Below are 15,319 nucleotides of genomic sequence, written 5' to 3'. Positions count from 1 at the left end.
AAGCAGGTCTGTGGTCAATAAGGAGGAGGAGGACCATGGTAATCTTCTTTTTCTGGAACAAGAAGTAAATATTTTTTTCCCTGTAAATTGAATGAGAAGAAACTTCTGCAAAGGAAAATATACATTCTGGTAGTATTTATACATGTTTCTTCCACAATCCATCAGGCTGAGTTGTTTTCTTTCCTCCCAAAATAGCAGTATATTAGTTACATATGTTTATCTCTTGGATAGAGCAAAGCCGAGTCCTGCAGTTTCATAATGATCACTGTAATATATGGTAGAATATATGGTATATATATATAGGCATACACTGTATGTATTTTAATCATAGTTTCTGTTTAAAGGTAGCCATTTGCATGACAATTAAGTGACATTTGGGGGCTATTTTCTATTTTCTTAGTCTCATGAAGTATAATCTCAAGAGATACACAAAGTATATTATCATTTAGCTCCAATTTTTTTCAGAATCTTTGATTTTTAAGGAGGAAAGATATTTAATAACACCTGGATGTAGAACTGAATCTGTATGAATTCCAAGCTGTTAGAAATTCTAAAAGGTGTCAAGATGTCTATGGAAGAATTTTTGCTCTTTTGTGAGATTTAAGAAGTACTAGATGAGTGTTTTGGAAGCTTCCAGAAAAAAACAACAACAAAGTTTTGGGGAAGCATTGTTGACAGAGAAAAGTACAATTCTCAAATTGTTGTCTGAGATGATAATTTTTTAAAAAAATGTAGGAACAGACCTGTAGGCAGAAGAAATTTGAACATTTATTAGCCATTTTCATTTTACTTGTTTCTAGTGAGTGTGGAAATATGGCCACAAAATTCATTTAGGAGCGGGCATCTCGAGCATATTGAGTTGTAGACTAAATTCTCAGTCTGGTAAATTATTTGCATTTATCTAAATCTGTAATAGCAAGGAGTAAAGATTTAATACAGAAGAAATGCTATTAATCTGGTATATGACAAACATATGAAGAAAGAGCAAAGTAAAAAACTTGTGACCCAATATGTTGTGGCGGATACAAGCTATTTATGATTTTGACATTGGAAGGTATAACAAATAGTTCTATTTTAAGCTTGAAAAATAGGCATTAACTTCCAGGGAATATGACTAGATTCTTATTCGAGTTCCTATGATAAACAACTATATTTTACCCAGAACTATATGACACAATATTTAAAATTTAAGTGAAATGTAAAGTAATATTTTGATGAAGCCATAAGAAAACTTGAAGAAAAATTAAGGGGGTATTTGAGTATTTTTATGACCTTGAAGGTGGAAAAGGCTATATATACAGTAGTGCCTTGGTATCCATGGAGGATTGGTTCCAGGACTTCTAATCCCCTGCAGATACCAAAATCCACAGATGCTCAAGTCCCTTATATAGAATGGCATAGTATTTGCACACAACCTACTTATATCCTCCCATATAGTTTTAATCATCTTTAGATTACTTATAGTACCTAATACAATGCAAATGCTATAATAGTTATTGTGCTATGTTGTTTTTTAATTTGAGATGCTCAAGTCCCTTATATAGAATGGCATAGTATTTGCACACAACCTACTTATATCCTCCTATATAGTTTTAATCATCTTTAGATTACTTATAGTACCTAATACAATGCAAATGCTATAATAGTTATTGTGCTGTGTTGTTTTTTAATTTGTATTTATTTATTTATTTATTTATTTATAAATGTTTTTGATTTGCAGTTGGTTGAATCTATGGATGCAGAACCTGCAGATATGGAAGGTCCACTGTATACACAAAGGAAGATACCCCACGAGAGAACATTAATAGATTTGGCAACATAGAATCTTTGGCCTCTTACATATTAAAAAAAACATGAATAAACTCAAAGGCAAACAACTAATTGGTGTGAAAAAAAGAATATATAATCATGCTACCAAGTCAATAAAAGAAACGTTCTCATATAGAACAGGCATATATAATGTAAGATAATTTACAAAAAAGAAATGCAAATGACTAGTAGAGAGAATTACTGTAGTAGTCTGTTTTTGTGTTGCTATAACAGAACACCTGAGACTGGGTAATATTTAAAGAACAGGTTTATTTGGCTCATGATTCTGGGACATCTGCATCTAGTATGGGCCTCAGGTTGCTTCTACTCATCGTGGAAAGCAGCAGGCAGCCGGCAGGTACAAGCAGATCACATGGCCAGAGGAAGCAAGGGGAGGGGGACAAAGAGACTTGAGAGAGAGAGAGAGAGAGAGAGAGAGAGAGAGAGAGATGGCTAGAGGAAGCAAGAGAGAAAGAGAGAGATAGGAGGTGCCAGGATCCTTTAAACAACCAGCTCTCATGGGAACTAATAGAACAAGAACTCACTCACTACCCCCACCCCCTAGGGAGAGCGTTAATCCATTTATGAGGGATCTGCCCCTGTGACTCAAACAGCTCCCAACACTGCCACATTGGGAATCAGACTCCCACATGAATTCTGGGAGGACAATAATCCAATGTCCATCAACTACTTAATACCAATAATAATTAATAAAATGTAAATTAATGCATCCCTAAGTTATTATTTTTCTCCTACTACATCAGCAAACTTTTTAAAGAATGAAATGATACCTAGTGTTGGTGAAAGTGAAGAGAAAGAGGCTTTTTCTTATTCTGTGGTAGCAATGTTATTTGGTAAAAAGGTCTCTGGAGAACAATTTGGCAATATATATTAAATACATCAAGTTATTTGACCAGACAGTTCTGCTTCTAGTAATTCAGATAAAGAAAGGAATCACAGATACCCATGTAGATTTGTGTACAATGATGTTCTTTGCATTCATACTTTGTCCTGCTTGAACAGTGGAAGTATCAGATAGGATGTCATGACTGGTGACAAGGCATTTGGGAAGTAGATTAACATTTGGCCGAAACACTGGGGACAGAGAGGGTAAAGCCAAATGCAGAATTATGTATTTCTAGAAAGATAACTTGCTGTTTTCTTTATGATGGAAGAGCCCAGGTAATCAACCTGCCCCCAGTAACTAATTGGTTCCTATACATGCAATACCATAATGGAGCCTCAGCACTGACTGTTCATGATGATGTTTACATTCCCAACAGAGGCAGTAGCCAGCTCAAACTTGGTGAGGCAAAATGCATGGTTTTGAGCCCATGCATGAACTCTATGCCTGCAACCAGAAGTCATGAACTTCTTTGTAAGAAGAGGGTAGTTTGGAATAGAAGTTGACGCCCATGGGGTGAATCATCCTGTCTACCTGATTGACTGATGAATGGGCATGCTCCTTGCAGCCATAGTCACATGTGATGCAGGTATTCTTACATTATGTCCATCATTCCTGTCACCAGTTCTCCAACTGTGTTCTCTCCAGGTCTCCGACTATTTATCTGAACCATTAGCCATGGCTAATGCAGTATCCCATAAATTTTGATGTTCTATGTTTTTATTTTCATCCGGTTTAAGGTATTTTCTCATGTCCCTTGTGATTTCTTTTTTGACCCATGAGTTATTTAGAAATGCATTGTTTATTTTTCAATTATTTGGTAATTTCCCAGTCTTTTTCAATGTCTTTCTGTTGTTGATTCCTAATTTTATTACATTGTGTTTGAAGAACATGCTTTGCATGATTTCATTGTTTTAAATTTATTGAGACGTTTTACAGCTTAGCATATGGTCTGTCTCAGAGAGTGTTCCATGTGTACTTCGAAAGTGTGTGTTGTATTGTTGCATGGTGTGTTCTATACGTATCAGTAAGGTAAGTTGTTTGATAGTGGTGCTCAAGTCTTTTGTATTCTTACTTTCTTTCTATTTGTTCTTTCAATTGCTGGAGAAAAGTATTGAAATTTCTAGCTAACACTTGAATTTTCTATTCCTCCTTTCAATTTTGGAAGCTTTTGGTTTATGTATTTTAGGACTCTGTTGTTAGGTATATAAACATTTATAATTTTAATATCTTTCTGAGGTAATAACTCTTTATTGCTCTTTTTCTCTGGTTATATTTCTTGTCTTAGAGTATGTTTTTTATGACATTATAGCCACTTCCACTCCTTTATGGTTACTGTTTTCATGGACTTAATATTAAATCTCCAAATGTTTGGTAGAATTAGTGAAGTTTCTGAATATAAACTTTTCATTGTGTAGTTATTATTAAAACACTTGTAAAAGGTGTACTCAAATTGTTATTTTCTTGAGAATGTTTCAGCAGTCTCTTTCCAGGAATTGCTCCATTTTATCCAAATTATCTAACATATTGGCATAAAATCCTTCATATTATTCTTCTGTAATATTTTCTTTATTTTTGTAAGGTTGGTAGTAACGACCTCTTTAATTTTTTAAGTATTTGAGTCTTCTTTTTTTCCCCCCTTGAACTAGCTGAAAAGTTGTCAACTTTTCTGATATTTTATTAACTTTCTTTTTTTTGTTTTTTTTAAAGATGACCGGTAAGGGGATCTTAACCCTTGACTTGGTGTTGTCAGCACCACGCTCAGCCAGTGAGCGAACCGGCCATCCCTATATGGGATCCGAACCCAGGGCCTTGGTGTTATCAGCACCGCACTCTCCCAAGTGAGCCACAGGCCGGCCCTCATGGTATAACTTTTTGCATACTTTTAACCTGTCTGTGTCTTTGAGTCTAAAGTGTGCTTTCTATAAATAGCATATAGTTGAAGTTCTCTTTTTAATCCAGTCTGGCAATCTTTGCCTTTTGATTGGCTTTGTTTAGGCCATTTGAATTCAATGTAATTATTTAATATGGCTGTATTTATACTTGCAATTTTGCTATTGTTTTCTGTACATCTTATGTCTTTTTTTTTTTTTTTTTTTTCCTGGTGGCTGGCTAGTATGGGAATCGAAACCCTTGACCTTGACGTTATCAACACCATGCTGTGACCAACTGTGCTAACCAGCCAGCCCTGTCTTATGTCTTTTTGTTCCCCTGTTTCTGCTTTACTGCCATTCTTTTGTTAGCTGAATATTTTGTATTGGGTCATTTTACTTCCTTTGGAAATTTTTAAGTTCTATTTTTTGAGTTATTTGTGTATGTAGTATATTTGGTTGTTCTAGGCATTAGCATATGAGACTTCACATATCACGATGTATTTTAGGTTAACACTGACTTAGATCTAGTAAAACTAGTAAATTTTTCTTTTTTTGGCTGGCTGGTTTGGGGAACTGAACCCTTGACCTTGGTGTGATTAACACTACACACTCCCAAGTCATTCACTGGCCAGCCAAAGTAGTAAATTAATTCCAATATAGTTCTATTAACTTTTCTCACCTTCGTGTTATTATTGACATGCACTACATGTGTTGTCTTATATATCACATGTGTTGTCATATATATTACACGTGTTGTCATATATATTACATGTATTGTCATATATTACATGTTATAAACTGAACAATTCAGTCAGGGGTTACATAATTGCTTTATGTAATTTTATGCTTTTTAGAAAAATATTGAGGGGAAAATAGAATAAGTACATATACAGTTTAAAAAAAAAATCTACTCATAATATTTACCATTTCTGGTGCCCTTACAAGTTAGTGTATAATGTCATTTTGTTTCAGCTTGAAGCTCTTCCTTTAGTATTTTCTTTTTAAAAGATCAATTATCAATGAATTTTCTCAGGTTTTTTATATTTGGGGTGTCTTTATTTCACCTACATTAAAATTTTTTTATTGAAACATTGATTGTACAAATTTATGGGATACAAAGTTATATTTCAATACGTGTATACAATGTGTGCTGATCTGTTCAGGGTAATTAGACTATTCATCATTGCAAAACTTAATCATTTCTTTGTGATACGTACATTTGATCTTCTCTCTTCTAGTCTTTTGGTTACATGCAGTAAATCATTATTGATTATAGATTTCTGGGTTGACTGTACAGCATCAGGGCTTATTTTTCCTATCTCACTACAGTTTTGTGTCCATTAACCAGCCTCTCATTATCCCCTCTCCCCACTTCCCGTTCCCACCTCTTGTAACCACAGTTCTTCCTCCTTTTGACAGTTTGAGTTATTACTGTTATTTATTTGTGGTTTTTTTTTGTTGTTGTTTGTTTGTTTTGTCTTGTTCTCTTTTTTTCGCTCCCACATATGAGTGAAAACATATGATATTTCTCTTTCTGTGCCTGGCTTGTTTTACGTAACATAATTTTCTCTAAGCTCATCTACGTTGCTGTGAATGACAGAATTGCATTCTTCTTTATGGCTGAGTACTATTCTATTGTGTATATGTACCACATTTTCTATTTTAAAAAAATTAATTAATTTATTATGATTACTTTTTACATTCTAAGATGTTGTGGAACAGTTGGGGGAGGGGGAGAGGGGAAAGGAGAGGGAGATAGGATGGGAGAAGGAGGAAGCAGGTGTGTAGTTGAGGCCCATGGTACCCCTCTCATTCTGGCAGGGGATCCTTGGGAACTTCAGTAGTGACTCGGTGGTTGTCGCTGGGCTGGATGTGGACATCAGGGTGGTGTGGCTGAGGCCCTTGGTACCCACCACCCTGGCTTGGGAGCCTGGGGAGCTTCTGGCAGTAGCTTGGTGGTCGTCGTTGGGCTGGATGTGGACATTGGGGGACTGTGGCCCTCTGCACCCTACCACCCTAGCTTAGGAACCTTGGGTACTTTCAGTGGCAGCACAGTGGTCAATGCTGGTCTGGATGTGGACATCAGGGGGCATGGCTGCAACCCTCGGGCGGGAGCGCCGCTGCACTTCCCAAGCAGCGCACTATCCAGTGCGCCACCGGGCCGGCCCTCTTTTTACTTTTATTGCCTGTGCTTTTGAGTTCTTATCCATAAAATCTTTGCCTAGTCCTATGTCCTGGAGCATTTCCCCTACATTTTCTTCTGGAAGTTTTATAGTTTCAGGTCTTACATTTAAGTCTTTAATGCACTTTGAGTTGACTTTGTATATGGTGAGTGACAGCAGTCATTTCATTCTTCTACACATGGATATCCAGTTTTCCTAGCATGAATTATTAAAAAGGCTGTTCTTTCCCCAATGTATGTTTGTAGCACCTTTATCAATGATCAATTGGCTGTAAGTATGTGGGTTTATTTCTTGACTTTCTGTTCTGTTCCATTGGCCCATGTGTCTGTTATTAAGCTAGTATCATGCTGTTTTGATTACTTTAGTTTTGTAGTATATTTTGAAGTCAGGTAGTGTGATGCCTCCTGTTTACTCTTTTTTGCTCAGGATTGCTTTGGCTATTCAAGGTCTTTTGTTGTTCATATGAATGTTAGGATTGCTTTTTCTATTTCTGTGAAGAATGTCATTGGTATTTTGATGGGGAGTGCATTGACTATGTAGATTGCTTTTCATAGTTTACATTCAGGGTTGTTATTGAAACGCATTTCCTTGTTCCTGCCATTTTATTAATTTTTAATGGTTGTTTTATATTTCTCTTGTTCCTTTCTTTCCTTTTTATTGTTTGTCTTTGCTATTTGGTGTTTTTTTTTTAATAGTGATAAGGTATAGTTTCTTTCTCTTTCTCATTTGTGTATTTACTCTACTAGTGGTTTTTATTCTTTCTTGTGTATGCATGATGACAGGTATCACTCTTTTGATTCCAGATATAGGACTCCCTTGAGCATTGCTTGTAGAACCAGTCTTGTGGTGGTGAATTCTTGTTTTTGTTTGTCTGGGAAAGATACCATTACTCCTTTATTTCTGAAGAACAGCTTTGCTGGTCATAGTATTCTTGGCTGGAAGTTTTTTTTCTTCCAGCACTTTGAATATATCATTCCATTCTCTCCTGGCCTTTAAGGTTTCTGTTGAGAAGTCTGATGTTAGTCTGATGGGGATTCCCTTATAGGTGACTTGATACTTTCCTCTTGCCATTTTTAGAATTCTTTCCTTGTCTTTGATTTTTGATAAATTGACTATACTATGTCTTGGGGAGGACCTTTTTGGTTAAATCTGTTTGGGGATTTTGAGCTTCTTACATCTGGGAGACCATATCTCTCCCAATGCTTGGTAAACTTTCAGCGGTTATTTTATTAAATAAAAAGGCTTTCAATGCCTTTTTCTTTCAGTTCTCCTTCCAGTACCCCTATAATATGAATGTTTGTACGCTTAAGGTTGTCTGATAGATCTCCTAGGCTTTCTTCATTTTTTAAAAAATTCTTTTTTCTTTGGTTCAACTGTGTTCATTTTAAAAGCTCATTATTTGGTTCAGAAATTCTTTCTTCTGCATGTTCTAGCCTGTTGCTTAAGCTCTCAGTAGTATTTTTGATTCCATTGAATGAATTCTTCATTCCAGGATTTCTGCTTGGTTTTATGATTTCTATCTCTTTGTTCAATTTCTCATTCATGTCCTGGATTGTTTTTTTTTTTGACTTTATTGTGATTTCTATCTTTTTTTTTTTTTTTTGCATCATGTTAAATTTCCTTAAGATTAGTGTTTGGAATTCTTCTTTAGGCATTTCATTCAGTTTCCTGTTGTTTGTGTTCTTTGGGGGTGTCATGTTTCTCCATTTTTTTATGTTTCTCATATCTCTGAGGTGATGTCTGAGCATCTGGTGATGTAGTCACTTCTTTTAATATTTGGAATAGTTTTTGATGAGAAACTCTTACCTGTATAAGTGTTCTATATTGGTAGTTGGATTGGACATTATAGGTTTGGTTCTGGGTGAGTGTGGAATTAGGTGCTGGCTATCTCCCTGTATTCTCTCCAGCTGGGCAGGATGTTCTGGAGGGCTTGCTGAGTCAAGCAGGACTCTGAGCTCCTGGAGGGAAGGTGAGCATGCATCCAGGCAGCCAATGTACTCCCTGCATGCTCTCCACTGTAGTTGGCAGGCCTGCTTAGTTGAGCAGGATTCTCTCAGGGGAAGGTGGGCATGGATCTAAGAAAGATCACCAGAGACACAAGAAACTGTATGTACCCAGAAAGTGTTGGTGCACTTCCTGCCCCCTCTCCACTAGAATGGGAGGCTGTCTCCATGTCCTGGCTCATATCCAAAGATGGCAACAACCAGCAGCAGCCCAGGACTGAGGCAAGTAGGGGGACTCAATATGTACTTCTCTAGAAAAATGCAGTCATGTGGGCTCCCAGCAGCTCCCCATGCTGGGTTTACTGTCCATGTGGGCCGCACAGCGACTTTGTCACCTGAATTGCAAGAATCTGTGGTGGGAGCACCAACTGCAGGCCCTCCCCATCCCCCCCACTTACCTTGTCTCAGCAGTGCAGGTTTTCTCTAGTCTTTGCACCAGTCTTGGTCAGGGGCTTTCCCTGTCTTTCTATGTTGCTGTCTTGAGTTTTCAGATCTTGGGGGGCTTTCCTCAATGTTTTGGTAGATCCTGTCATTTTCCTCCTAGACACTACAGATGACTATCTATTCAGCATCTTGAATATTCAACTGTCTTCTGACTTCCATTATTTCTGATGAGAAGGCAGGTATTAATTGTATTGTTTCCGATGGGATACATTTTTTTCCTGCTGCTTTCAAGATTTTTTTCTTTGTCTTTCAGCAGTTTGACTATGATATGTCTATGTTAAGATCTCTTTGTTTTTATCTTTCTTGGGATTTGTTGAACTTCTGGGATTGTAGGTTAATGTTTTTCAGTAAATTGGGGAGTTCTCAGCCACTACTTTTTCAAATATATTTTTAGATCTTTTCCTCTCTTCTTTTTCTTGGATTCTCATTATGCATATGTTGGAATATTTGATATCATTCCAAAGATCTTTGACACTTTATTTTTCTTGCTTCTTCAGACTGGATGATTTCTATGAATTTACATTCAAGTTCACATATTCTTTCTTTTGCCCTTTCTAATCTGCTATTGAACTCAACTAGTAAATTTTTTATTTATTATTATATTTTCAACTCTTAAATTTCCATGTTGTTCTTTTTTATAGTTTCTGCTTACTCAGATTTCCCATTCATTGGTTCATTGCCCTCATATTTTCCTCTAAATCTGTGAATATATTTATAATAGCTGCATTGAAGTATTTGTCTGATAATTTCAGAAACTGAGCCCACTCAGTGTCAATATTTATTGGCTATTTTCCCCCCCTGTGTACAGTTCACATCTTCCTGTTTCTTTTTATGTTTAACAATTTTTGGTTGAAAAGTGGACATTTTAGATAATATATCATAACTACTCTGAGTTTTATTTTGTTTTTTCCGGGGAGAGGGAGTTCTTCGTTATTTTTAGTAATATGCCTGGAATTAAACTGCAGAATATGTCTCTTCAATATTGCTCATCTGCTTACATCTTTCTAGAGTTTCTATTCTTTTTTTAGCTTGGCTTTTTAGAAGGTACCACTGTGTCTACATAATTTAATGGTCAGCTACTGATTTGGAGAGTTCCACTCAAACATCTCAAGCCCATAAAGTTTCCATCCTATACTGAAGTGACCTTGTGTGGACTGGGGACAACTTTTAAAATTGTGGCCAATTGTCAACTAACCCTTTGCTTGCACTTTTTCCTGGCCTCTCCCAAATCTTTTCATGCATAGAGAGTGTCCCAGTTATCCAAGGATCTAGGGAAAAAAAATTCCATCTATGGCTCTCTTATTTCTAGCATCTCCTTGTTAAAGTTTTCTGGTTAGTCAAACACTCACCTCAATTTGGACTGCAACCTTGGTCTAGTAAAGCTGTGGCTTTTCCTCTGTCTAATCCCATCCCAAACTACCACTTTTCCACAGCTGGAAAAGATGTGATTTTTTGGTACCATACTCTAAATCTTTAAAGTCCAATGCTCTCTGGCAGCAATGCTTCTGGTTTTCACAGCCTTCTCCAGCTAGTAACATTGTATTCCTGTAACCAAGCCAGTTAAAAAAGTCCACATGCTATATGATTCCATTCATATGAAAGTACAAAATAGGGAAATATAGAGAGACAGAAAGTATATTAGTGCTTGCTTAAGGCTTAGGGGAGGCTGGCGTATGGAGGGGTGGAGGAAGAGAGAGTGATAACTAAAGAGTACAGGATTTCTTTTTGAAGTGATGAAAATATTCTAAAATTGACTGTGGTGATGGTGGCACATATCTGTGAACATAATAAAAAAACATTGTTTGCTTTAAATGTGAAAATCACATGATATGTAAATTACATATCAATAAAAAAAATTATTTTTAAAAGAATTAACATAGTGTTATGGCCAGGAGCTATACAAGACAAAAATAGGGTGATCAGAATACAAACTCCGGACTTCCGCCATCGCATCAGCCAGTGGCAGGAGGGACATATTGTATGTGTTGACAACTTCTATACATCTAGAAGGGCTACATGTTGCAAAGACTTCAAGTTTATTTTAAAAGGTTGAGGGAAGAGGCACCCAGCCAGAGAAGTGGAAGATCTGCAGAGACCACATGCCCTGCGGTGCCAGTGCACAACCCAGCAGGTAGGCCTTGCCGCCACCACCCAACTCCATCCCCAGCCTGGCCGAGAGCATGCTGACCAGAGAGGCACCTCCCTGGAGAGGCCCAAGACCCAAGGCACTAGTGGGCAACTGAGCAGACACTGAGGCAGCCATACCAAATTGGCAGCCCCAGCAGCGTCCTAGCCAGACAATAGTGTCAAACCAGTGGACCATGAAATCCCCTGACACAATGACTAAACATCAAAGGAAAGATACCAGAAATATGAAAAATCAAGAAAGTACACCACCAAAGGGTAATAACTCTCAAGCTCTAGATCCTATAGAACAGGAAGCCCTTGAAATGTCTGACAAGGAATTTCAAGTGATAATTCTGAGGAAACTAAATGAGATACAAGAAAACTCAGCTAGAAAAAAAAAAAAAATGAAATGAGGAAAACTATACAGGACCTGAAAGAAGAAATGTACAAAGAAATCAATGCCCTGAAAAAGAATGTAGCAGAGCTGGCCGAGCTGAAGAATTCATTCAATGAAATAAACACAACAGAGAGTTTAACCAGCAGGCTTACAGAAGCAGAAGAGAGAACTTCGGACCTTGAAGAGGGGCTGTTTGAAAAAACACAAGCAGACAAAAAAAAGAAAAAAAATTAAAAACATTGAAGAAAATCTAAGGGAGATATAAGAGAACCTTAAGCGCCCAAATATCCGAGTCATGGGCATTCCAGAAGGGGAGCAAAAAGGAGATTGCATTGAAAACATATTCAACAAAATAGTGGCAGAAAATTTTCACATATAGTAAAAGACACAGATCTTCAGAATCGGGAAGCTCAAAGATCCCCAAACATATTCAACCCCAAAAGGTCTTATCCAAGACATGTTATAGTCCAATTGGCAAAACTCAAAGACAAAGAGAGAATCCTAAAAGCTGCAAGAGAGAAGCATCAAGTCACCTATAAGGGAGCCCAATCAGACTAACACCAGACTTTTCATCACAAACCCTAAAAGCTAGAAAGGAATGGGATGATATATTCAAAATACTAAAAGACAGAGATTGCCAGCCAGGAATACTCTACCCCACAAGGCTATCCTTTGGAAATGAAGAGCAAATAGTATATTTCTCAGACAAACAAAAACTGCAGGAGTTCACTGCCACACAACTACTCTTACAAGAAATTCTCAAGGGAGTACTGGGTTTGGTACCTGAAAATAACTAACACTGCCATAAAAACTCAAGAAAAATCAAAACCCACTAGGAAAATAAAAATGCTAACAATGAAGAGCCAAAAAAAGTTTATCTACAACCCAAGGAACCAACAAATACAGAAAACAAACAGTAAATCAGAAAGAAAGTAACAAAAGACACTTAAGACATCCAAACAAAAATCAATAAAATGCTAGGAGTAAATCAACACTTTTCAATAATAAATCTTAATGTAAAAGGCTTAAATTCCCCACTCAACAGACACAGACTGGATGACTGGATTAAAAAGGTGGACTCAGCTATATGCTGCCTTCAAGAGACCCACCTCACCTACAAAGACTCACATAGACTAAGAATGAAAGGATGGAAAAAGATATACCATGCAAACAGAAATGAAAAATGAGCTGGAGTAGCTATTCTTATATCTGATAAAATAGACTTTTAACTCAAAACCATAAAAAGAGATAATTAGGGCCACTACATAATGATAAAAGGATTCATCCATCAAGAAGACATAACAATCATAAATATATATGAATCCAATGTTCGAGCAGCCAGATTTATAAAGCAAACTCTATTATACCTAAAGAATGAAATAGACACTAATACCATACTAGCAGGGGACCTGAACATCCCACTGTCAGTATTGGACAGATCATCTAGGCAAAGAATCAGCAGAGAAACACAAGATCTAAACAATACTGTAGACCAATTGGACTTGGCAGATAGCTACAGAACATTCCATCCAACAACCTCAGAATATTCATGCTTCTCATCAGCACATGGATCATTCTCCAGAATAGATCACATGTTAGGTCACAAATCAAGTTTCAACAAATTCAAAAAAATTAGAATTATACCATGTATTTTTTCAGACCACAATGGATTAAAATTAGAAATCAATAACAAATGCAATTCTGAAAACTAAACAAACACTTGGAAATTAAACAGCATTCTACTTAATGACATATGGGTCCAAGAAGAAATCAAACAGGAAGCCAAGAAATTTATTGAAACTAATGAAAACAATGATATATCATACCAAAACCTGTGGGATACTGCAAAATCAGTACTAAGGGGGAAATTTATCGCATTAAATGCTTACTTCAGAAGAATGGAAAGATGGCAAGTAAATAACCTAATACTTCACCTTAAAGAGCTGGAAAAACAAGAACAATCCAAACCCAAAGTTAGCAGATGTAAAGAAATCATTAAGATGAGAGCAGAACTTAAAGAATTTGGAACCCAAAAAACAATACAAAAGATCAATGAAAAAAAAGTTGGTTTTTTGAAAAGATAAATAAAATTGACAGACCATTAGCACAACTAACTGAAAAAAGAAGACAGAAGATCCAAATAGCATAAATTAGAAATGAAAAAGGTGATATTACAACTGATACATCTGAAACACAAGGAATCATTTGAGACTACTATAAACAACTATGTGCCAACAAATTTGAAAATCTGGAGGAAATGGATAAATTTCTGGACACACACAAACTACCAAAACTGAGCCAAGAAGATGTAGAAAATCTGAACAGACCAATAACAATAAAAGAGATTGAAGCTCTTATCAGAAGGCTCCCAACAAAGAAAAGCCCAGGACCAGATGGGTTCACTGCAGAGTTTTACCAAACATTCAACGAGGAATTGACACCAGTTCTCTACACACTATTTCAAAAGATTGAAACAGACACGATTCTCCCAAACTAATTCTATGAAGCAAACATCACCCTGATACCAAAACCAGACAAAGATACAACAAAAAAGAAAACTACAGGCCAATAGCCTTGATGAATATAGATACAAAAATCCTCAATAAAATAGTAGCTAACAGAATACAGCAATGCATATGCAAAATTTTGCACCATGATCAAGTGGGATTCATCCCAGGGATGCAAGGTTGGTTCAACATACACAAATCAATAAATGTGAAATACCATATCAATAAAATCAAACACAAGGACCATATGATCATCTCTATAGATGATGAAAAGGCATTTGATAAAATCCAACACTTATTCATGACAAAGACTATAAGTTAGGTATAGATGGAAAGTATCTCAACATAATTAAAGCCATATATGATAAACCCACTGCCAATATCATCTTGAATGGGGAAAAGCTGAAAGCTTTTCCTTTAAGACCAGGAACTAGACAAGGATACCCACTCTCAGCACTCCTATTCAACATAGTGTTGGAAGTATTAGCCAGAGCAATCAGAGAAGAGAAGGAAATAAAGGACATCCAGATTGGAAAAGATGAAGTCAAACTCCCTGTTTGCAGATGACATGATCCTATATATCAAATTGTCTAAAGCCTCTACAAAAAAACTCTTGGAGTTGATATATGATTTCAGCAAAGTTGCAGGATACAAAATCAACACACAAAAATCAGTAGCATTTCTATTCTCCAATAGTGAACATGCAGAAAGAGAAATCAAGACAGCTTGCCCATTTACAATAGCCACCAAAAAAATAAAATACTTAGGAATTGAGTTAACCAAGGATGTGAAAAATCTCTGTAATGAGAACTACAAACCACTGCTGAGAGAAATTAAAGAGGACAGAAGAAGATGGAAAGATATCCCATGCTCTTGGGTTGGTAGAATCAACATTGTGAAAATGTCCATACTACTCAAAGTGATATAAAAACTCAATGCAATCCCCATCAAAATTCCAATGACATTTTTCTCAGAAATGGAAAAAACTATCCAGACATTTATATGGAATAACAAAAGACCATACAAAGCCAAAGCAATGCTGAGCCAAAAAAAAAAAAAAAAAAAGCTGGA

Source organism: Galeopterus variegatus, unplaced genomic scaffold (genome assembly GCF_000696425.1).
Source record: "Galeopterus variegatus unplaced genomic scaffold, G_variegatus-3.0.2 Scaffold2856, whole genome shotgun sequence".
In the NCBI taxonomy this organism is placed as follows: Eukaryota; Metazoa; Chordata; class Mammalia; order Dermoptera; family Cynocephalidae; genus Galeopterus; species Galeopterus variegatus.
The sequence above is the reverse complement of the archived record's forward strand: the minus strand, read 5'-3'. Positions refer to the sequence as shown.